A 22,492-nucleotide genomic window follows, 5' to 3' on the forward strand; every position below is an offset into this window, starting at 1 on the left:
CTCTGCCTTTGCTCCAGCTCCTATCATTTGGGTAAATGCTGCTCTTGTTTACAATAATGGGAATCTGGAGCAGCCCCTCTGCCATTTCCCCAGCACAAATATTGCACTGGGGGTAATTCCCATCTCCTGCTCTGTGCAGATGGAGCCTGGGAGGTGAGGGAGGCTCCTTCCCAACATCCCCACATCCTGGGGTGATTGAGCCACACAATTAATCTGTGAGGATGGGGGAGCTGCCCTTGCTCTTTTGTCCCCCTCTCATCTGCAGCTCTTCCCTTCCCAGCTCCAAACCCAGCCATGGCTCAGGACCCCGGGATGCAGCCCCCAGTTTCTTCCCACACCTCGTGGATTCAGCCTGGAGAAAATGCTGCCAGGCCATGACAAACTGAGCAAACTGTGATTTGTGTAAGCTCGAATTTTCCACTAATTCACTTATATATCCTAGATGGAAAACACAGCCCCGGGGCTGCCATCAACCATGCTGCTGGAGCCACACAGGGCCGTCCTGGCAGCTGGGAGCCGCTGGAGCGTGCGGAGCACCGGGGCAGCACTCAGACCCAGGGATGCACTTCTCAGAGGGGCTGTGCTGTGGGAGCAGCCCCAGCCCTTCCTGGGGTGGCTCCAGCCCTGGCTCAGTGCAGGACAGGCAGGAGCCAGAGCTGTGTCCTGGTCACCACGCCGGCTCTGGTCGGTGCCTGCTGCCTAAAACCAGCCCCTGGTGTGGGCTGTTTGGTGGCAAACATCCTGGCTTGCTGTGCTCTGCTCTCCTGCAGCCTCCGTGCACCCCAGGGCTTTGTTTTGTGCCGTGGTGCAATTCCCCAGCATTAATTTTCTCTATAAGCCACCCATAGATAATTTGAGAGCGTTTTCTTTTGAGCACAGCAAGAGTGGCACATCGGCTGATTCCCCAAATGATTGCTTGTCTTGTGACAGAGAGCTGTTGACCTGCTCCTTTAATGTTACAAGTCTGCATCTAACTGCTCTCTTAATCCAACCTACTTCCTTCTTTTTAATGAAATTGTCCCTTTAGCCTTTTTCCTGGGCTGGCTTTTCAACACTAACATTAGAAACAGGCTGCTCAGTTCTTTCCTCTGCTAACATCTTGCCCAGAGCTAACTTGCAGCTTCACTCTGTCAGCTGTAAGATATAGATATACTGTTGTCTTAATTACTCATATTTCTCCTGCTGCTCATAATTCTGCTTGTTCCACCAAAGAGCTCTTCAGAGAGCTTTGCTGCTTCCCTCTGCCTTTCTTTGGGGGTTTAAAGGTTGTCAGATATATAAACGATCCTTGTTGCAGAGCTTTGGTGGTGACAGTGTCCTTTGTGGAGAAGATTTAGGGGGATGGGAGGACTAAATACGGCTGCTTTTAGGCTCCATCTCTGAGGAAGGAGAGAACACACATCGTACTACCTTGCATAACAGAGCACCAGGGAGGGTGTTTGGCAAATCCCTTCTCTAATGAACAGTGAGGCAGCTGTTTCTTCTGCAGCTTAAAGTGCAGATGCTGATTGTCAGGAGAAGGGTTTTCTTTATCCACCACTGATTATCCGTGGCTGTATCTGGCTGACTGCTATTCCTCTAAAAATGCTGTTGAAAAGGGACTGGACACTTAAAAAAAAAAATCACTGCTGTGCCACAGGGAAGCTGTAGTCCTTTGTGGTTTCTGCTCTCTCTTTTATGATTATATACTACTGTTTCTGTTATCTCTATTAATTAATCTGTCTGCCACAGCAAGTATTGCATGTTGAGTGATGTAGAGCAGACTGACAACGTGACGTCCACAGATTTTTGGCACAGGTTGGAACAAGTTTTGTCACCTCTAGCGAGTTAAACCTTTGGCCAAAGTCCTTCTCTCGTGGCTACTTTGGGTCCACTCTCCATTTCAGCAGCCCTCAGCTCCAAGGTAGTTGAGTGGCAGAGCAGATTTTAGTATTCAGCTGGTTGTCTCAGTTCAGCTGGCTGACAGGTTCAGGACGCAGTACTGTGAGTTTATTGTTAATTGAATAAATTAGGAGCCTGTCAAACTGCTGTGGTTGAGCCTGTTTCCCTCACAGAACTTGTGCTGGTGGAGTGCCTGGAGGTGGGACTGTGCTTTCCATGAGTGGGGCTTAATCCCCTCACCCCAGGTTTTGTTGTGGTTCTTTTTTATATCTTGTTTTATATATTTATATAGTTTTTTCAAATAATTATCTGTGAAAATGCTGTGCAAGAAATATTTGAACATCAGAGTGGTGAGAGGTGGTAACACCAAAGACAACACACAGGTTTCATCTGATCTAATAGCAGGAACAGGCAAATAAACACCAGGCTGCAGTAAGTCATGACCAAACTCTTGCAGTAGCACAGACATGACTAAAGGATCTGTTAGAGGAAGCAAATGGAAACAGATGAGAGAAACTGCTGAGAGAAATTAGAAATAAAGAGTGATTTGGTTCTGAATAGAGCAATAGCATGGGGAAAATAGATTTTCAAGTCAGTGCTCTGCTGTTGAAGAGCTGAAAGGGATCAGAGGAGCTGTCTGGGGCAAGTCAAGTTCCAGGCAAGGTCACAGCAGTGAGGACTCGAGAGAAATCCTGGCAAGTTGTCTCAGCTCAGACCATTGCCTGCAGGAAGCAGAGCCAGGGAGCAGCATGTGGATCACACACACTGCAGCCCCAGCCCCAGACAGGACTTGGTGAGGATGGCCCCGTTAAAATCCAGGTTCCCTGAGGTTTGCCACAGGTTTGGTGCAGAGGAAACAGAGCCACAGGTTGGATGCTCAGCGTGGGCAGGGTGGGCTCTGCCTGGGGCCAGGCTGCCCCAGCCCCTCCCTGCCTGGCACAGCAGGGCACCAGGGCTCCTCCAGAGGGACTCTGGGGCCACCACTGAGCCTGGCACTGCCCTGGGGCTGCTGGAGGCTGCAGAGTGCATGTGGTGAGATGGTGTTTGGCTCTACTTAACCAAGTTTTCCTCTTGGAATCCCAGGGCTGCCTCCTGGAGCAGCTCTGAGGGCACAGGGCTGGGTGGGTTGGTGGCCATGCAGCTGCTTTGGCACCCTGGCACTGGGCAGTGCCTGCCCTGCAGGGTGATGGGCAAAGGCTCTGACCTGATGCCTCAGCTCTCCAAATATAGGGATGCTTCCCCATGAACTCCTCTCTGCAAAGCCAAGGGCTGTTAAAAGAAGAAGGTCTCGTGACTGTGTGGTACTTGGATGCCATGGCAATGTAATTAGCTGCAGAGCAATCTTACTAAAAATGTCCTTGGTGGAGGAGAGGACGGGGTGGGAGAGGATGGATGTTAAAGGGGAGGAAGTTTCCAGACCTTTGGCTCCACCTCAGCTTGGCTGCTTCAGCCAAGTCCTTCAGCTGGAATGTGAATCCAGAGGTTCAGAGCACAGTGTTTACTACAGTGTCCACGTGGGAGAGAAAGCAGCACAAACTCTTGGAGGTGTTAAGGGATTATGTAACAGCTTCCCACCCACAGGCCTTTCCAAGCCTTTGGAAAATTTTATAAAGTATCTTAGGATAAAACCCTTTTTGAGCTGCTGGATAACTTGAAGCAAACTTCAGAAAAGTATTCCCATTTCTTTTCCCTGGTTCTCCTTTTTTCTCTTCAATGTTATCTATGGATCCAGGAACTCCCAGGCTGCCTAATCCAAAGGAGGCAGACACGGAAAGCCTCGGTGCAGCAAAGCTGGGCTGCTGATTCCTTTATCTCTGTTACTCTGCCAAACCCTCAGAATTTGGCAACCCGGGTCTTTCTGCATCCGTGAGGCCTTTTTTCCTCCCTCCCTCATGACCTCTGGGGCTGCATTTGCCAAAAGTTCCCTGTATTAGATATGAGGCTGTGTATCAGCATCCACGGGGCAGATGCTCCCAAGCTGCTGAAGTACTGAAGAATTCCAGAATACTGGAATTGTGTGAAGCATTTGGAATTCAGCTTGGGCTCTGATGAGCTGGAAGTTACTGTAGAGAGTCATTCCACCAAGTTCTGCTCTCAGCTGTGTCCTCTAGAGAGGAAGAAATCCATTTATATTGTTTATGGTTAATCCTTCTGCACGTTTATATGAGCAATTATAGATTTTATTTTTGGGTTAAATGAAGACTGACTGTAGTAATAAAAAGTAAGGTTTTGCAGAGATATTTTTTAAAAGTTAAGTGAGATAGTGCAGTGATGTACTAGGATTTGGTGGCATTTTGGTGGATTTCTGTATGCAGACATTGTTCTCCTTTATTTGAATTTTCCTGCATGTTAGCACAAGGCACAGGCAGCTGTGTTTTTCACCCTGATGAAGGGAACAGAGCTTAAGGACTTGAGCTGAGATTGGCTTCCCCTGCAAGAAAAATTTCTCTGTCACCCAAATTATAATTTTAAAGCATGAAAAACCTTCATCAGTACAGCAGCATTTTAACTCCTTACATTTTACAACCTGATTTTTGCAGAGCTAAAAAATAATCCCCATTCCCTGAAGTTGTTCAGAGTTTGCTCTGGGTTCTGAAAGCCTGTAGGGTCACCTGGATTGCTGCACATCAGCGTGGTCCCAGCAGGGTGTTCTCCAGGAGACAACCAGTGCTGTGATTTAATCCAAATCTGTTTAATCACATATAATCCACATAACTCAAACATGATCAAACATGTGATCCAGTTTCAGAGCTGCACTGAAGGGAGGGAAATCTTGTGTTGTCACAAGTCCTGCTGACATCAGTGGGGTTTCTTATTGACTTTCTTATTGCATGTGCCAGGACTTAGTGCTGGCACATGCAATTACAGCAAAATTTGGGGTTTAGCATATTTGCAATTTACTGTATTTTTAGGAAGCTCTTGCTTGGAGGTGAGTGAGTAAATGAACTCTGGGCCACATCCAGCAAAAACTCAGACTGAAGAGTTGTGCCAAGTGCCAGGGAAAATCATACAATAATCTGAAATAATTTGTGGTGTGATTAAAAAACCTGTAAAGGCTTGGTTTATATTTTTGTCTTAGAAATGTCACTTGCTACAAATGAAAAAAAGATCCTGTGCTTCCCTCAAGGCATTCTGTGTTGGGTCAGAAATGTTTCAACAACAAAACCCATAGGATTTGTCAGCATAAATAACACCCAGATGTATTGCAGTGTTGCTGGTTATGATTTTCATCTCCAAGATCCCAAAATCTGCTCAGCCCCCTTTACTGGGAAGTACACACAGCTCTGGGGCCTCGGAGCCCTACATCTCAAAATCTGGATCCTAAACCCTGCATTCCAAATCTGCATCCCCAAACCTTCATCCCAAACCTGCATCCCCAACCCTGCATCCCCAAACGCTGCATCCCAAACCCTGCATCCCAAACCCTGCATCCCAAACCTGCATCCAAACCCTGCATCCCAAACCTTGCATCCCAAACCTGCATCCCAAACCCTGCATCCCAAACCTGCATCCAAACCCTGCATCCCAAACCTTGCATCCCAAACCTGCATCCCCAACCCTGCATCCCAAACCTGCATCCCAAACCTGCATCCCAAACCTTGCATCCCAAACCTGCATCCCCAACCCTGCATCCCAAACCTGCATCCCAAACCTGCATCCCAAACCCTGCATCCAAACCCTGCATCCCAAACCTTGCATCCCAAACCTGCATCCCAAACCCTGCATCCCAAACCCTGCATCCCAAACCTGCATCCAAACCCTGCATCCCAAACTTGCATCCCCACACCTTCATCCCAAACCCTGCATCCAAACCCTGCATCCCAAACCTGCATCCCAAACCCTGCATCCCAAATCCTTTTCAGAGCCAGGGGAGCTGTAAACAGCTGAGCAGTTCTGGTGAACAGACCCCACACAACTGTGCAAAGTAATCCCCAAAAAAATGATGGAAAAGGCAAAAAGAAAACACCACACTTTCCAAACCACTGAGACACCAGCCAGGCTTCGAGCTAAATACTGAAATAAATAAATAGTGCATGATCTGAGAGGCTGAATCTGTACCCATAACCACAGTTTGTTGCTCATCCAGTGAAATAATAAATACAAGGTGAACTTTTTTCATCTTGCAAACTGTGTCACCTCTGGCGCATTTCTGACGTGACTATTTTTTTTTTCTCTGTGGCCATTTTGCAATTTTCTCTGGGTTTGTTTTGATTGTAAATAGGCACACACATTAGCTAAAGCCAGATAATTTTCTCCTGGCCAGCTTTGCCAGTAAATCACTGAGCTATGTAATTGGGTTTGTATAAAATTATGCACTGCAAACTTGGGAATAAGTAAAACAGAAACAAAAAGTTGATTTTTGTAAATAGTACCTTTTTTTTTAACATTCAAAACTTCTGTTTGATTCAAATTTTCTATTCCCTTTATAATTCTTTAAATCTTGAATGAAAATCCAGCTACAGGATAAATTCAAGCAGAACTGATAATAATTTCTGGTTTGGCTTGCAGGTGGAGTTGAATACAGTGGTTAACTGCAAGCAATATGTTCTGAAGATGATGGTGTTCAGACAAATTTGATTCTGATAAATTGGATGCAAGACTTTGACCAGCATGAGAAGAACAGGTGAGAACCCTTGAGACTGATGCAGAAATAATCACTATTTTGATGGTCAGGAAAAATATTGCTCCAGCAGCACAATAGATCTTCTATTAGAAACTCAAAATACTAATTACAATCTGCCTAAAGACTTATTATAAATGAAGTGGAGATGGAAACATGTTTATATTATGGGGAGGCTTATTTGCAGATAAGCAGGAAACCAGTCACACATCTTCACAAACATAATTTTAGCTGTTTTAATTAGCAGGTTTGCTTTGATTTAATTTAATTCAGCGATTCCTTCTATCTTTACTGACACATGTGCAAATAAAATGGGCTGACCTGACTCCTGACAGGCCGTTTCCTTTTTCATTTCTGGATTTGTTGTTGTTGATTCCGGCAGTGTTTGCGGTGGAATGATGGGGTCAGCCCTTCCTCCCCGCGCGGCCGCAGATGGAGGGTGGGGATGACAACTCTGCATCTGAGGGGGCTTTTTTCCCCCCCAGCCCTGCTGATTCCCGAGGTGCTGGATGTCAAAGGCCAGCAGGAGTCCCAATAACCTCCAGTTTCCAATTCTATTTAGGGTTGGAATGACAAAAAATAGAGTTTTTCTTGTGTAGTTGTGGTAAAATGAAGCGACCTTTTATTTGCTATAGAGCCAGACCCTGGAAAGAAACCCCACATGTGCATCAGCTTTGGGTGGAAAAACAAGCTTTAAAGCTGTCAGAATTCGTAGATTTAATGTTTGGAGATTTGGTGGGTTTATTTAACAGTGAAAGTTGTTATTGACAGAATAAGAACACGTAGTCCAGGCTAAAATCACAACATTAATACACTGACAAAACCCCAATCTGTGTTGACTTTGCTGAGCTTTTTGTTGGTCTGAGGGCTTGGAAAGTATTTTTTCTTCTTTATGTCAGAAAAAACATTGTGAATACGCCAGGTGTTGTTCTCCCCTCCCTCTGCAGTCTCACAGCTCTATGATAGGTAATTAAAACAATCACTGAAATGTTTCAAAGCTACCGCAGCCTTTACTTGACTTTTAAAATTCCTATTTGAAGAAGAATGTTAAAATTAATTTGTATCTGGCTCAGCAAAGTGCTCTTTACTTGAGCAATGGACTTTACAACATTGCCAACAAAAAGAATGGAATTAATATTATATTTGCCTTTATCTAGGGTTATTCTGTTAACTGTTTTATACTGGAAATTAATTTCAATATCACACAGATGCCTACAAGTCTTGAATGCAGCAGTTTTAGCATGCAGCCACAGCTCTTCATAATCGTGGTAAAAATAAGAATTCAAAACGAACAAAGTTGCCAGGACAATTAAATGATTCTACCCCCAGATAATGGAAGGACTAAGTTTATATTCTTGGACTGTAAAATCCATTAGAGGGAAAAGTGTTATTCAAGAAGTATTGTGTGGTTATTTTGAAAAGAATGGTAATTTTACAAGTTTGTCTTTCTACTGAGGAAAAATACTTTGGAGAGGTTGGGATAGGAGCATTTTTGATGTGGAAACATTCCTCTGTTTTTCTTCCCCTTCTCTACTTTTCATATTTCAGTTCCCTGCTTTTCTAGTTCTTTGGAAGCCTTGTAATTCATCCTTTCTGGAATTCTTGGTCTATGGGACAGGACTTTATTATTAAAATAAGCTTTCTTGTAATCTATTAGTTTTGATCCTTAAAAACCCTTAATCTTTACAAATGAGTGGTTTATGTCTCTGTAAAGGGGATCTTTCTCCCCTCTTTCCCTGACTTGTTCCTCTTTGGGATTGGCACTTCCCTGGCACGGGCAGGAGTGGTGGCAACCACTGCAAGCAGAAAGGACAAGCTGAGGAATTTTTGGGATAAATGGAATAGGTTCAGGCTTCGAAATGACTGCTTAAAAAAAGGAAAAAGCCAGGTAGGATGGAAGGTTTTGTGTCTCCCTCGTTGGTGTGGGGGGAATCCTTGCCTGGTGTGGAAGTCAATATGTGAATAAAGCAAATGTTTTTTCACATTTACTTATGGAAATCTGAGCGATACCAGGGAACAGGGTGCAAACCAAAAATATCAATACTGACAAATTCAAATAAGGACTTTTCGCTATTAAATTTCAAATATACCACTGTTTGTGCAAACATTTCCCATTTAGGAAAGAGAGCGTAACCTCTGTTTTTGCTCCTTCGCAGACATTTTTAACTCCTTCATGAATGTTTCTAAATCCTTTTCTTCTAACCACACACAGGCATGGCAAACAAATTTACAAATGTGGATAAAAATACAACTTAAATCCTCATCTGCGTCCTTGCGTCAACACAACTCAATCTGACAGTGTGTTTTTGCCAGGTGGAACAAAGAGCAATAAATTAGTTCTGAACATTTATGATCTTGCATTATAAAGACTCCAACAGACTGTGTTCAAAATCAATTGTCAGAGTGATGGGGATTAATAACTCTGGTTCTGTAACCTTTTCTGTATCTGCAGCCTGGCTAAGGGCACGTTTCAAGATCTGCTGCCATATTTCATTATTGCAACCTCCATTTGAAAGACCTTTTGATGCTTAAAAAAAAGAAACAGATTAGTTTTTAGTAGGGCTGGATGAATAACTCAGAATTAATAATTCACTCAGTGAATTTTGCCTCTTATTCTGTAGGAAGGATGAAGAAAAAATAGTTGTCAAAATTTTTCTAGTGACTCATTGGGTTTTTTTCTTAATCCAAAGTAGAAATCAGAATTCAGGCTGTGTTACGTATTTGTGATTGATCAGTCAGGTGGTATTGGTTTAATTCCCCAATTAATTAAGGACAAATACCAGAATAAATTTCATGATTAAATATTCAAGGAGACAGTTTTTAAAAATCCCTTTCCACCTTCACACATGCTTGAAGTCAGGTTTGGAAATAACTCCTGAAAGTAAAAATCTGAGTGCACGAGAACTATTGGAAAGGAAACATAAATAAGGCAGGAATGTGGCCAAGGCATGTTTAATACAAGACACAAATAAGTTTGAGGCTTCCACAAAGCTTCTCCTCTTAGCTCCAGCACCTGTTTTGGGAGAAGAGCAATAAATATTGGGATAAATATGGGAGCAAGGTAAATGAGAGGTTTATTGAATTTCCCTGCCTCCCCAGCCACTGTGCTGAGTTTTATGGGAGTGAAGTGTTTGATTTGAGTGAAACCCCCTGAAAAATTGGCACCTTTTGGCTCTCTCTGCCTCCCAGCTGGAATCTTTGCATCCCACCCGTGCCAGGCTAAGAGGCACCCGTGTCTCCTGCATTTTCCTGCACTTTACTTTGCTTTCCTCCTAAATAGAGATAAAACAGTTAAATATTTCCCAAGCAAAGCCCCACATGTGATCCGTGCATACCACCAAACTGTCATTTCCTTCGATTAACCTTGGCCTGACCTCCCGCCCCGCGGCGCTTTCCCATCCCCTTGTTCCTCCACCTCAGCCCGCTGCTCTCTCAGGTGAGTGCCTCTGTCCCTCAGGAGCTGCACACGCTCCTGGAGAACCCAGGGGATGTGTTGGGATGGGAAACTGGGCAGAATTTGCCCCAAATTGCACAGCCCAGAGCTGGGTGTGCCCGGATGTGCAAAGGAAGCGCAGCTCGGATAAGAGTGGGTGAAGAAACTTGAATTTTAAGAATGTCTATAAAATGTTTTATGAATATTGTGAAATGTTTAAGATCATAAAAGGTTTGTGACTGAGATCTACAGGACTTTTCTTTTGTAACTCCTTCATATTCTCAGGAAGGGCCAGTTTGTAGAGAATGAAATCAGGACCAGGAGAGGATCAGAGTTAATGAGTCACCTCCCTACAACAACAGAGTTTGGAAATTGCCAGGGTCATCTATTTCATAATTTTGAAGCCCAACAGATCAGTGTTTAATCTCAATTTTTACCTACAGGTAGCAATAAAATGAAAATTAGGAAGCCCAGAAGAAATGAAACATTTCAAGATGGTTCGTCCCTACAAAAATTTCAGTTACTCCAAACTGAGCTTTTTTTACCTGGTGATTTGCAAGAAATGCTGATGTTTATGTCAGCTTGGGACAATTTTATTTTATTTTTTTGTCCTGAAATTCCTCTAGAGAGAACAATATGGAACTGAGATATTATGAATCTAGTCAGATCATGCTTTGGGCCAACAGCAGAGAAAGCAAAACCTACACTGAATCCATAACTTCTGCTTATGGAATCAAATATATTTTTGGATGATAACAAAGGCCATGTGTGGTGAAGAATCTCTTCATGCCAAGGTAAGCTGGTACAGTGGCACAAGCTGAAACTAAGCACTTTGGTTCCAGGCTTGATTTGACTGTTAAATCTCATATTTTTTGCTGAGAGATTAAAAATGTGCCATCAGAAGCCTCAGTATCACATCAATTCCTGTGGATGAGGGTGGTTTATTCCCTAAATCAGTCTGTGATGTAGTGAATAGGTCAGAAAATTCCTCACTATTTCATCACCAGGAATATTTTACAGATCTTACAGGATTTTTGTAAAAAATCCTGGAAATGTTTAGTTGGAAAAGATGTTTAGGACCACCAAGTCCCTCTTTTTGCTGAATCCCACTTTTGCCTTTTTTTTTAAATTATCCCATTAACACTAAAAGAACAGAGTCTAAGTATGCAGCATTCCATGATTTCTACTTAACCCCTGAATCATGAAACCTGTTGGAAAATAGTTTTAAAGCAAGAAAAAATTTGCAATATAAGATTCCTGTGCAAACATTTCATCCATTCCTTCTGCCAAGAGTTTAAAATCTATTTTTTTAAAGTTTTTATTCATGCTGGCTTTTGTTTTTCCCCCATTCCAGTGGAATGTTACATTCATAAATCAGGTGGAAGCAGATATTGCAGATGTACAGTGGGGATGTTGGTGAGAATTTCCAGCATGGTGTGGTTGGTGGACCAGTAACACCAAGTTCCTGCACTGGTGGGAACTGGTGTGACTGGTCCAACTCTGCTTTAATCAATACTTTAAAAAAAAAAAATAAATCTATAATTCCACAGGGATTATTTAAAAATCTCACTTCTGGAGTAAACGTGACCCATTATTGTTCATGTTAAGGTTTTTCCAAATGATTCTCCAGAAAAAAACCCCCAATATTTTCTGTGCAATCCTCCCCCAAACCAATCTGCAGTGACGGGGCTGTACTCACCTGCTGGAGTGGAGAATTTAAATGGAAGAACAAAAAGAAACTGAAATTGCCTTAGGGATTGAGGTCAGGTGAAGGTTAATCAAAGGAAATGACGGGAAAATGGCATTCAGGGCTCTTGGTACATTTTTAATCATTCCTCTCTCTGTCGCTCATAAAAGACACAAAAGATGTCCAACTTTTTGCCATTGTGTTTAGTTAAGGATGGCTTCTATTTTTGTCTTGATTGTTTTAAAATAGCCTTTCTTTTTGATTTCTCCCGTAGATTTAGCTCCTGAAAACTTGCATTGCAGTGCCTTAAAGATGTGTGTGGGAAATTGGGAATGTGTGTGTGGGGGGAAGAAGAATGTTAAGAAAAGGGAGTAATTTTCCCCAGAATATCTCTCATTTTAACTTCTCTTTCTCAAGTGATAGATTTTGAAGGATTTCTGGAAGTCATGAATTTAGGGAATAAATACTCAGGAAAGCTAAATATTCACATTATTACACAAGTGTCAAGCTAAGTGAAGTTCATGATTGCAACTACTGGAAACAAGAATAGTTTCCTTCATACTCTGCTATCTACAAGTTATTGTTCTGGGTTTAAATTTAAGAACTTTTTAATTTTTTTTTTGTAAAAAATATTAGAATGATATCCACGATTGCTATGAAATTGTGAAGTCATGTCTGAATTTGCAGGCTGTTGGTTTTATTCTGATTTTGTGTATGTGAAAAGGCCCCATTTGGGAACTTTTCTTTCCCAAGTTTGGAGCTGTCACTTTATGCCCGTCACCTCAGATAACTTTGGCATAACTACAACAGGAACAGGAGCAACTTTATGTAACTTATAACTGCCCAAGGCGACTTTTAAAAAATGTGAGCAATGCATTTTTTTTTTTCCAACTCTGTTTGTATAGACTCCCTTCCCCCTGTAACACAAAGGGTCCTAAATGGGATGGATTAAACCCAAACAGCTTTAACTGAGGTAACTTGTGTTCTCCCTGCTCTTTTCATCAGTGTTGGGCACTGAGCCCCTTGAATGATGCAGCTGGAGCTGAGCTTAGGCAAGACCTTGAGCCAAGTTTAGGCAAGACCTTAAGCCTTTGGAAAGGTTTAAAACCACATCCCTGCAGCCCCACGCAAAGAGTTGCAGGAAAATGAGATTTTTTTGCACATGAGATGCTCCACACTTTGGAGAAAAAAAATGAAATAGTCTGGAAGTGATTTCCCTGTGTGTCCCTGTGCTGGTGTGGCCGGGATTGCCACTGGGAATGTGGCACTTTTCCTCCAGATCCCACTTAGCAAGGGCTGCCACATGGATGCCAGATGGGCTGCATGCCAGGGAGGAGGAGGAGGAAGAGGAGGAGGGAAAGCCCTGCCCACCCTGGAAACACTGCTGAGGAGAAGCCTGTCAGGGAATTGGTGAAAAACTGGGGGGAAAATGGGAAATGTGAATCAGAAGTGGCTGAGCACAGGCTGGGCTGGGCTGAGCTCCCGGGGCAGGGGAGAGCAGCAGGGTGGGGAAGGCTGGGCTCTGCTGCTGGGGCTGCAGAGCTCCCAGCAACAAGTGCCTGGTTGGGAGGGATGAGGAAGCCGGGGATTTCTGTGCTCACAGGGTCTGACTGGGCTTTCTGCTGCTGTAACAATGCCAGAGCCAGGTTTATTTTTCAATGCAGCCTCAGCCTGAACAGCAGTGCTGCCCCTGTATCTCCCTGTCTGGAAATACCTCTGTCCTACTAAAAAAAACACAAATGGTTTTTGGTGTGCCTTTGGCAAAACAGGAATATTTGTTTAAAAAACAGAACAAAATGTGAGAGAGATCTTTTAAAATTGAGTACCTGAGTTGAAGGCAGCATTGACTGCTGACAGCTGGAACACTCTTGGACTGAGGGAGTGTGATTTTTCCACCTGCTCTAGTGGAAGATGCCCCTGCCCATGGCAGAGAAACTGAAATTGGATGAGCTTTAGTGTGCCTTCCAAACCAAACTGTTCTATGATTTTTATTTTTTTTTAACAAACAACATGACCACAGAATTTTGCTGAAATAAACCCTAAAGAATCATGGCCAGATTATATCTCTATTTTTAAAACATCCAGTAAAAATATTCAGTGTATTACAACCCTGCATGCCCAGATTAATCAAGTATGGCAAAGATCAAGTTGTTTTGAGCAGTTTTTTTGCAATTGCTGGGATCACCACCCCCTCTCCTGCCCATGGAGCCCATCCTGGATCAGGGCTGCTTGTGAGGACAAGAAGTTGTGATCTGAATGTAGCTGGATTAATGGGTTGGGGTGTTTGCCATGTTGTGGGGTAAAATGAGAGTATTTAGAGTCTCCCTATGGGTGGAAAGTGGGGTTTGTGGGTAGAAAGGGGGGCCTGGTGTTCAGTCTCTGCTGAAGCTGAGGTGAGGGGAAGCTCTGCCTGGTGTCTCACAGTTTTCCAGGCTGGTTTTAACATCTTGTACTGAATTACCAGCCTGAGAGGGGGGCTCAGGGTGAGGAACCTCGCTGGAGCATCAAAGGAATATGATAAAATATGATGGAGGAACAGCAACAACTGATGGCTTTGCATTTCCTTTCACTCCCTGTTTCTGGAGAGAAACCTTCCATGCGAGTATTCTCAGGTGATGCCTTGGTTTCTGTTGGAATAAATTGCTTGTCTCAGTTTGATCCCTGAGCCTTTTGATAAAAATAATGTGGTTTTGTGCCTTGTTAGAAGCATGGTTGAGTCCAAACCCTGGCAGGGCTGTGCTGGGTGTGAGGGATCAGGGAAGGTCAAGGATGTGCTGAGTACAGAGGCTCTGGAGGCTGCTGGCAAACACAGGGTTTGTCTCTGGTGCTCTCAGCTTTCCACCTTCATTTTCCACCCTTCCACCACCAAGATGCAGGGATGTTCAGGAGGAAATTCACGCTGTCTAATTTTAGGTGTCCAATTTAGGTTGCTCCTGGCTGTAACAAAGCACAAGCTCTGCTTGCTGCAAGTCTCTTCAGTTGCAGAATCAGTTTTCCATTTGAGCAGAAAGCACAGTGCACATCTCAGACAGGGCTGTTCCCCTCCAGAGCTGTCACCAGGCCACTGGGCTCTCACTGAGCACCCAAATCAGGTCCCCTGTGGGAGCAGAACCAGTCATTGCACAGCAATTTCATTGTTGTGGCAGCTCATTTTATTGTGAAGGTTTCTGTGATAAATCCTCAATGTAAACAAGATTTGAAAAAGAAATGAGTCAAAGCCTTTGAAAACATTTCCAAGTGGGAAAGTTTCACAATGAGCTTGTGGTAAAGCTCAGTTTTCACCAGATGCCCAGAAGGGTGGGAATAATCTCCATGATTACCTGCTGGGTCATCACTCCTCCTGGTGCTCTGTGCCACTGGCTCCTGCAGCTCTGGAATCCGTGAGCAGCAGAAGGCAGCCAGCTCTGTTCTCAGGTTAGGGGAGGCAGACCCCCTTGCTGGGGTTATTTGTTGTGTCATCTGAAGTTAATTTAATGTTTAACACAGAGACAAGCCAGTTCTGAGGGATTTTAGCCTGAAAATGCCCTGGGAGCAGTCACTCCCTGCACTCTGCTGCAGCAGGGTGGGAACCCAGAACCTCCTGGACCCCCCTGTGCCAGGTGCTCCAGGAGGAGCCAGAGCAGGGAGCTGGCACCAGTGGTGCCTCCAGCCTCACCCATTACCCTGGGATGGTCTGGAGGGGGCATTAACAGCCAGGACATTTCTCTGTGGGGCTGGTCTGGAAACAGGAGCTGCCTGGAAGGAGATCTTTGCAATCAGGGAGATTCTCCCTTCTCATCATCAGAAATTTGGGAGGCTCTGGGCAGCCCTGAGAAGCTTTGGACCATTTGCTGAGGCCACCTGTGGCTGTGGGCTTAGAGAATGTGTCACTATTTCACTCTGGCATCCATTCAAAGTCCTAATTCTGTGCATCAGTGTCTTTCAGATGAAGAAAGTGAAATCCTTTCTTGCCCCTGGTGTCTGAGTAAATTGATATCAAATTCTCTAATGAAAAGACAACTGTTGTCAGCAGAGGCAAGCAACAAGAAAATCTGGGACAGGAGGTAACTTCATGATGGATTCTACATCCTCAGGGACTTTCTAAGCTCTGAGGATTAATTTTCTATTATATCCACGTGTGGGGCTTCCCTTAAATACACTTCCACTAACAACTTAATACTTTTTTCAATTACAGTATCATAAAATGCTACAACTTTTTTTGACATTCTGCCACTTGGAGGCCAAAGCTTTCATCACTGTGACCGTTGTTACCACCTTTCACTTTTCTTAAATGAAGCATCTTTTTGCTGCCCCACTGAAGCCATGGTTTTGTGGAGAAAAAGGAAAAAAAACAGGGAACACACTCTTTGGGAACTGAACTTCTGCAGGGGTGTGCACTCCATGAGCTTGATCAGCAAGTCCTGATGGACTAGCAAATCCTTCTGGAGTGCCTCTTCCCAGTATTTTAGCTCAGTTGCCTCAGTTTACTTTTTATCTTTATTTTTTTTAGATTTCTTTATATATTATCTTACTATCTCTATTTCTGGTACAGTAACTCTAAGAATGCTTTCAGACAAGAAAAAAGGCATTTTTGCTTGTCCACATGCTTGACTGTGTGAGACAAAGCCAGAGCACCAGAGATCCAGAATTTCCTGCAGTGCATCAGAATTTCCAAGTGCATCTAAAAATGAATTGCTCAGGGTATGAACCAATGGCTTATCAAGAAGAACGATTTGGATAACTACAGCTTACAACCTGTTTTAGGAGAGTGGTCAGTGGCTCATTTAGTTTGGAGTCCTCCACCTGGAAGTGCAAGGAGTTGGAGAAGGAAAAATAGTGTGAGGTGTCTGAAAATGAGCTGAGTGCTAAGGGGAGGCTCCAGTGGGGCTGGGCTCCCCTTTGGAACACTGATGGATCAGTGCTGTGGGGTCACTTCTGGCAGAGCAAGGCTTGAGAGGACTTCTTCACCTGGGAACTCACAGAACCCTTTTGATTTTGTTGGCACTAAGGAGAAAGGATGCCCTGATTTCAGGGCAGCTCAGAACTCTGTAGTTTTAGGAATACTACCCCAGCTGCCCCCAAGTAAAGCAGTATTTTTTATGTTTTGATGATTTTATAACCAAAAATAGATATCTTTAATGTAGATGCATGATTTTACAGCAAAATATTACTAAATCAGGACAGGATGAATTGAGAAGTTGGAGGTGACTGTAGCAGGAGCTTGGGCAGATAAGGAGATTCCCATGGGAGAGCAGAAGGCTCCTTGTCCAGGCACAGGGCAGGCAGGGACCAGGAGCTCTGTCTGTCCTCCATCCAGAATGGAATCATTGCATGGTTTGGGTTTGAAGGACCTTAAAATCCATCCAGTGCCACCCCTGCCATGGAGGGACACCTTCCACTGTCCCAGGTTTCTCCAAGCCCTGTCCAGCCTGGCCTTGGGCACTTCCAGGGATGGGGAGCCCACGTCCCAAAGGCTGGGTCAGTAGAAGTGTTGGAAAACAAGGCTGCCCAGCTGCTCTCCCACATTTTCTACCTCCTTCAGTGAGGAGAAGAGGGAAAAGCCTCCCTGACACAACGTTCACAGGGGACACGTCACCGAGTGTCAGCGCAGGGAACATGAACTGATCCCAGTTAATCTTCCCTGCTTCCTTCTGCACCTCCATTTTATAAACTGAAATTGGCAGGGAATTATGGCCACAAAACCTGATTTCTGCCTCAGTTCTGCTCCTCGGCACAGAACTACCTGACAATTAATATTTGTGTATACCTTTTGAAATCTGTGACCTTTGGGGAGTTGACAGAGCTATAATATTGGTCTTTGTGTGCTCGCCTGGCTTTTAAAGTCCCTGCCTGGTGGATGTAAGTTCAGTGGATACAGATCTGAAACTTGATTTCCTCAGTATAGCTGCATTAGCATTCAGCTGTGGGTATGTAAGATAATAGTATTAAAAGCAACCTTCCATCCTGTTGTCATGGATGCAGCACAGCCCAATCCTGGGAGCACTACACCACCAGTCTTTGTACAATCTCATTTTTATCTACAAATTTTGATTTAATTATACCAGAAATTCTGCAGCCTTCTATAATATATGATTTTATTTTCCATTTCAAGCATAAAAATGTAAGAATTGAGCAGCTCGAGCTCTTTGTCCAGCGCTCTTTTTTTTTTTTTTTTTTGCATTCCAAGTATCTGTCAGTATTAGTTATGAGACTGTGTGAAATAAGTAGCCATGAAAGATGCCTGCTTTTATGACAGAATGAGTGGTTTCATGAATTTTAAAGGAGCACATTTGTATTTTCTGTTCCTGAACTACATGGGCTACTCGCAAATATGACAGAAGATAATTGTTTGAGGAATTATGATGCCTTTCAAGATTTTGCGGGATATTACTATTTTCATAATCTTTCATTTATCAGCTTCTGCCGCTTGATTTATTTATGGGTGTAATTTGGAAATTAAAGCACTCCCACTCTGGCAGCAAAGGTACATGTTTGCCTCGTGTGGCTGGTGCTCCCTCCCCTTGGCAGAGATAATGAATGTGCTAATTTCTGTGTCAGACTCGGGGGGGAAGGTGTCAGGGCTGGGGGCAGCCAGGTGTGATCCACGTGAGCCACGAGGGGAGAGCCGGAGCCCTGGGATGAGCGGGGATTTCAATCTGCAGCAGCACCCATGGCACCAGGCAGAGCGTGCGCTCCGTTTGTCAGGGTTTAAATGAAGGCATTGTTAGCAGGGATTTGGTGAGAGCCAGTAAAGGCTTCGAGCCTTTAATTGACTCGGGAAATCTTTTTAGTTGTGATTAGAAGGACAGATACTCAGCTGGTGAGGGCTGATGGTGCTCCATTGAATCAATTTTCATACCCTGTCTGGAGTCAATGGAGCAGGGCTCATTTATAACCCTGTACCTGGGTTGTTATTATAAAAAAAAAAAAAACATTCCAAGCCTGATATCTGAGTGGTACAGTAACCTTTTATCAGGGAGCTGCTTGGCTCAATTTGAAAAAATTCATCAAAATCAGGGGTAAAATCCTTGGGCTAATAAATTCAGTGGCATGAGCTATTTCCATTTGGTTGGGAATTTAAGTGTGGAAACCTATGGCTGTGTCCTATTTGCTTGAAAGCTCAGTGATGGATCTGCCATACTTTCATATTTAGTATAAGGTTGTGTTCTTAAAGGCTAAAATGAAGCATCTCTATATCTATATGAAGCATCTCTATATCTGTATGAAGCATCTCCATATGAAGCATCTTTTAAAGACTAAATGAAGCATCTCCATAGTCTTTTCTGGTTTAGCCTTGAAGTATTTTTATTTTTTTTCCTTTAGCAATATTATCTCAGTTTCCATCCTGTGATAACTGCATAGAAGGATTTTTTTTTTATGGTTAAAAAAAAAAAAATCATCTGGATAGCTCTCTGTAATAAACTTGTCCCTAACATCTGAATATTATCACTGAAGATCCCCTCTCGAAATTCTGTGCATGCCCGTAATTAAACTGCTCTGAAAGGTGCAGTCAGGAGAACCAGGCACCAACATTATGGAGTGAAAATTAAAGAGGCAAAACATCAGAGTGTCTACTGTATGTGCCTGCTGTTAGACACTCAAGCATGGAGAACAGGATACACCTCTATGGATGGATGGCTTTCCTTATTAAAAAAACACAGTAGGACTCACAGTAGGGGAACACACTAAAACAAGGCTTTGTAGTAATTTCCTTGAAAGAAATTTCCCAAGATAGCAACTTAAAAAAGCTTTTAATCTCACAACTGGCTCTGCAGTGAGTTTTACTGGAGCTGGGATAAAAAAGGCCGTTAGATTGCAGCTGATCTGGTGGAGTTGGTCTGCAGCCTCTTCCCTCCCAAGAAAAGGATTAGACTTCCCTTGCACCAGAACAAGGGTTGAATAGATTGATGTGATTCTGGCATATTTAAGAACCTTAAATACATATCTCTCAAGTCTGAAATGATGTGGGAAAACAGAAGTCCCCTTTCCCAGCTGGAATTCTTGCCCAACCACGCTGCCGTGCGGCACCGAGCCGATGCATTAGATCAAGGTTCCTTCTTCATGTCTAAATTTGAAACCACTGTCCCTCGTGATTTTGAGCTGATATTTTATTTTGGGTCTCTGAGCAGTGTCCTTTCCCACTTGGGAGGAACATAAAGTGCTTCTCATAAATTCCTGAAGAAGAATCCAACAGGATTGGATGTCCTGCAGCATCTCATGCTGCACTGGGCCAGTAACTCCCTCACTGGGATTTGCCTGACCTGTTGTCTATTTTACATGACTATTAAACACTAAAGTAAAGGGAAAAAACCCCAAAATCTGGCAAAATCCCCTTGCAAACCTACTGGAGGGCTGACCCATGTGTTAGAGTTAACTGATAACTCTGAAACTGCCGTGGCTGCAGCTTTGGTTGCTCTTGGTGTCGGTGCACGTGTCCAGGGCCACGCTCTGAAATCCTGTGGCTTCTCCTCAAGCTTCTCCTTCCCAGTTTTGGTGCTGTGGCTGTGGGGAGGTGGCCCCAGGGGTTTGGTAGAAGGGGCTGGAGGTGCAGCAGGAGCTGCCCACGCTCCCTCCAGGCAGCCCCGGAGTGCCCAGCACCGTGTGTGAGCATCGGCGGAGGAGAGGGAACATCTTGTACCTATCTTGTGTCAGCAAGCTGAGAACAGGCAAGGAACATGTCTGATAATGTGTTTCACATTGAAATAATTAAAGAGAATTGTTGCTGGAGGGAAATGTGCCTTTAAAAATTAACCCTGACATCTCTCCGACAATTTGGCGTATTACAAGAGATCCTTTTTCCCCTCTTTTTTTTTTCTTCTCTCTTCTTTAGTTTTACTAAACTTGATATGCATTTTTCAGCACTTTGGAAAATGCAGAGCCTTTGAAAACTTCCCTGTATGAATAGTCTATACTTACAAGAGCAGCCCATCTATTTTCCACTGAACTACTCGTAGGACTGATGTTTAAAGGAACGGGGCTGAAGTAAATGACACGTTCTGCAATGCCCTGGAGCCTCTGCTAGTTATTATTGTTTGAATCTCTGTCTTGATTGCATATATTGCAGTCTTCTATCACACAGGGAGCCACTTTTGAAATCTGAATGTTGTTCCTCAAATAACCATCGAGCAGCTAGCTTTATTATTTCTTCTTACGCTGAAAAAATATCCTTGGAAATTGAAAGTAGTCATTTCCATAAAGCACTCAAAGTTTAAAAATGTTCTTTTTGAAGGAGCTGGTGTATTTGAAAACAAATGTTAATGTCTATAAATGCAGTATTACTTATTTTTTTTAAATTCAGGCTGTGGCAACACCAATTACTTTCACATTTTTGTCATCTGTAGCAAGTTGAATATACAAACAGGTATAGGTGATCAGGAAGTTTTGCTTCACTTTATCACAGCTATAAAAGTTATTTACTGGTTGAAGAATTGTGCAACTTTTTATTGGGGTGAGTTTCTGTATTTTCTGTTCTCCAGTCAGTCATAATTTGTTAGTCCAGGAGTAAGAAATGTTGGGTTTCTCTCCCATTGTTTATTTACTGATTTGAAGCTGAATTTCCAGCCTGGAAAAGGGCACAGAAGTGGCAGGACTGGTGAGGGTGCTCGGGCTGCTTTTCCTCTCCAGTGTGCCTGGGACCATGGGAGTTTTCCAGGCTCTTTCCTTGGTCACCAGGAGGAACCTGAGGGTGTTATTCCAGACCTGGTGGCTGCAATTTTGCAATTCCTTGGCCTGAGGAATGGCTGAGGTGCTGCTGAGGCATCCCTGGCTTTCTATTCTGCAACTAACAAAACAGGCAAGCAAATTGTCCTTCAGATGCTGCAAAGTCGTTTTGTTTTCAATATTTTCTCTTTATTTATTTTTTTCTTCTTTTGAATAATGTGTGACCTGATGGGAGGAAAACATAGTGCGCTGCACAGGAGCAGGAACACACTTTTAATTTATACCTGCAGTTCCCAGGTTGCAGGGCAGATTCCTGGTGAATTCTCTGTCCTGGAGCAGTCTGGGGTTTGCACTGACAGAATTGCAGCAGCCAAACCCTCCTGCATTCCTTAGTCAAGGAGAGGAGATTCAGCCTCATGTTTCCTCTTCCCTTGAACTTTTGACAATTGGGTGATTTTGGGCACAATCCTCCAAGATGCTGAGTACCCCCTTGGGCATTTAACCAGGACAGCTGAAGGTTTGTGATGCTTCCTGTGACTGGGTGCTTCCTTGGTTAAATTTAAAACATAAAATACTTTAAAAACACTCCTTAAAAACATTTTTCTTGTCTTGGGAAGGATTTTTGCCCTTTTTATAAAACCAGCAGTTGAAGAAGTATCTGTTAGCTGCTGGGATATGTTCTATAAGCCTGGCTGTACACAATATTGCTGGGATGTACTTTTTGGCTATTAAAGGCTCATTAAAAAAATTAAAGTCCCCACAATTTACAATATTTTCCATTGAAATAGCATGTTAACACATTTCTTTAATCAGTGTGTAACTGTCAGGGGAAAGAACAATTCATCTAGTATATGCATACATTAGGAAAAAAAATTATCAGATTTAATTTTATTTGTTTTATATTCAGGGCTTTTTTGAAGGAATTCCTGCAGGGAAATGGTTAATCTATTTTTAACTAAAGCTTACTTTTGTAATCTATCCAGTGCTTAGAGTTCTGTCATTGATCTATGATTTATGTGATTTAAACCACCTCTTGGCTGTAACATTGGTTTCTATCCAAGATGCTGAGCTGAATACTAATTACAAGATCAAATTTATGCTGTTGGGCTAAGCAGCTGAAGGAGCTTTCCATGCAGGACTCCCTTAAACCACGCCACCGTTGAGCATTAGTGGAATATTTGGTGAGGGGGATGGGGAAAAAAGCTGGAAAGGGGGGAAAAATACAGCAAGA

At 43.3% G+C, this 22,492-nt stretch overlaps 1 long non-coding RNA gene across 3 annotated transcripts in view; it reads left to right on the forward strand.

The window, feature by feature from the left end:
- Nucleotides 1-22,492, forward strand: part of LOC135304268 (uncharacterized) — an 84,456-nt gene that overhangs the window by 17,691 nt on the left and 44,273 nt on the right. For 2 of the 3 annotated variants that reach the window (XR_010365700.1, XR_010365699.1), the window contains one exon: nt 6,391-6,505. This is a non-coding gene — a long non-coding RNA (uncharacterized LOC135304268). Of the gene's footprint in view, nt 1-6,390; nt 6,506-10,561; nt 10,730-22,492 lie in introns of all 3 variants that reach the window. The other variant, XR_010365702.1, reaches the window with a different exon arrangement.

The sequence above is a fragment of the Passer domesticus genome, chromosome 7 (genome assembly GCF_036417665.1).
Source record: "Passer domesticus isolate bPasDom1 chromosome 7, bPasDom1.hap1, whole genome shotgun sequence".
NCBI lineage: Eukaryota > Metazoa > Chordata > Aves > Passeriformes > Passeridae > Passer > Passer domesticus.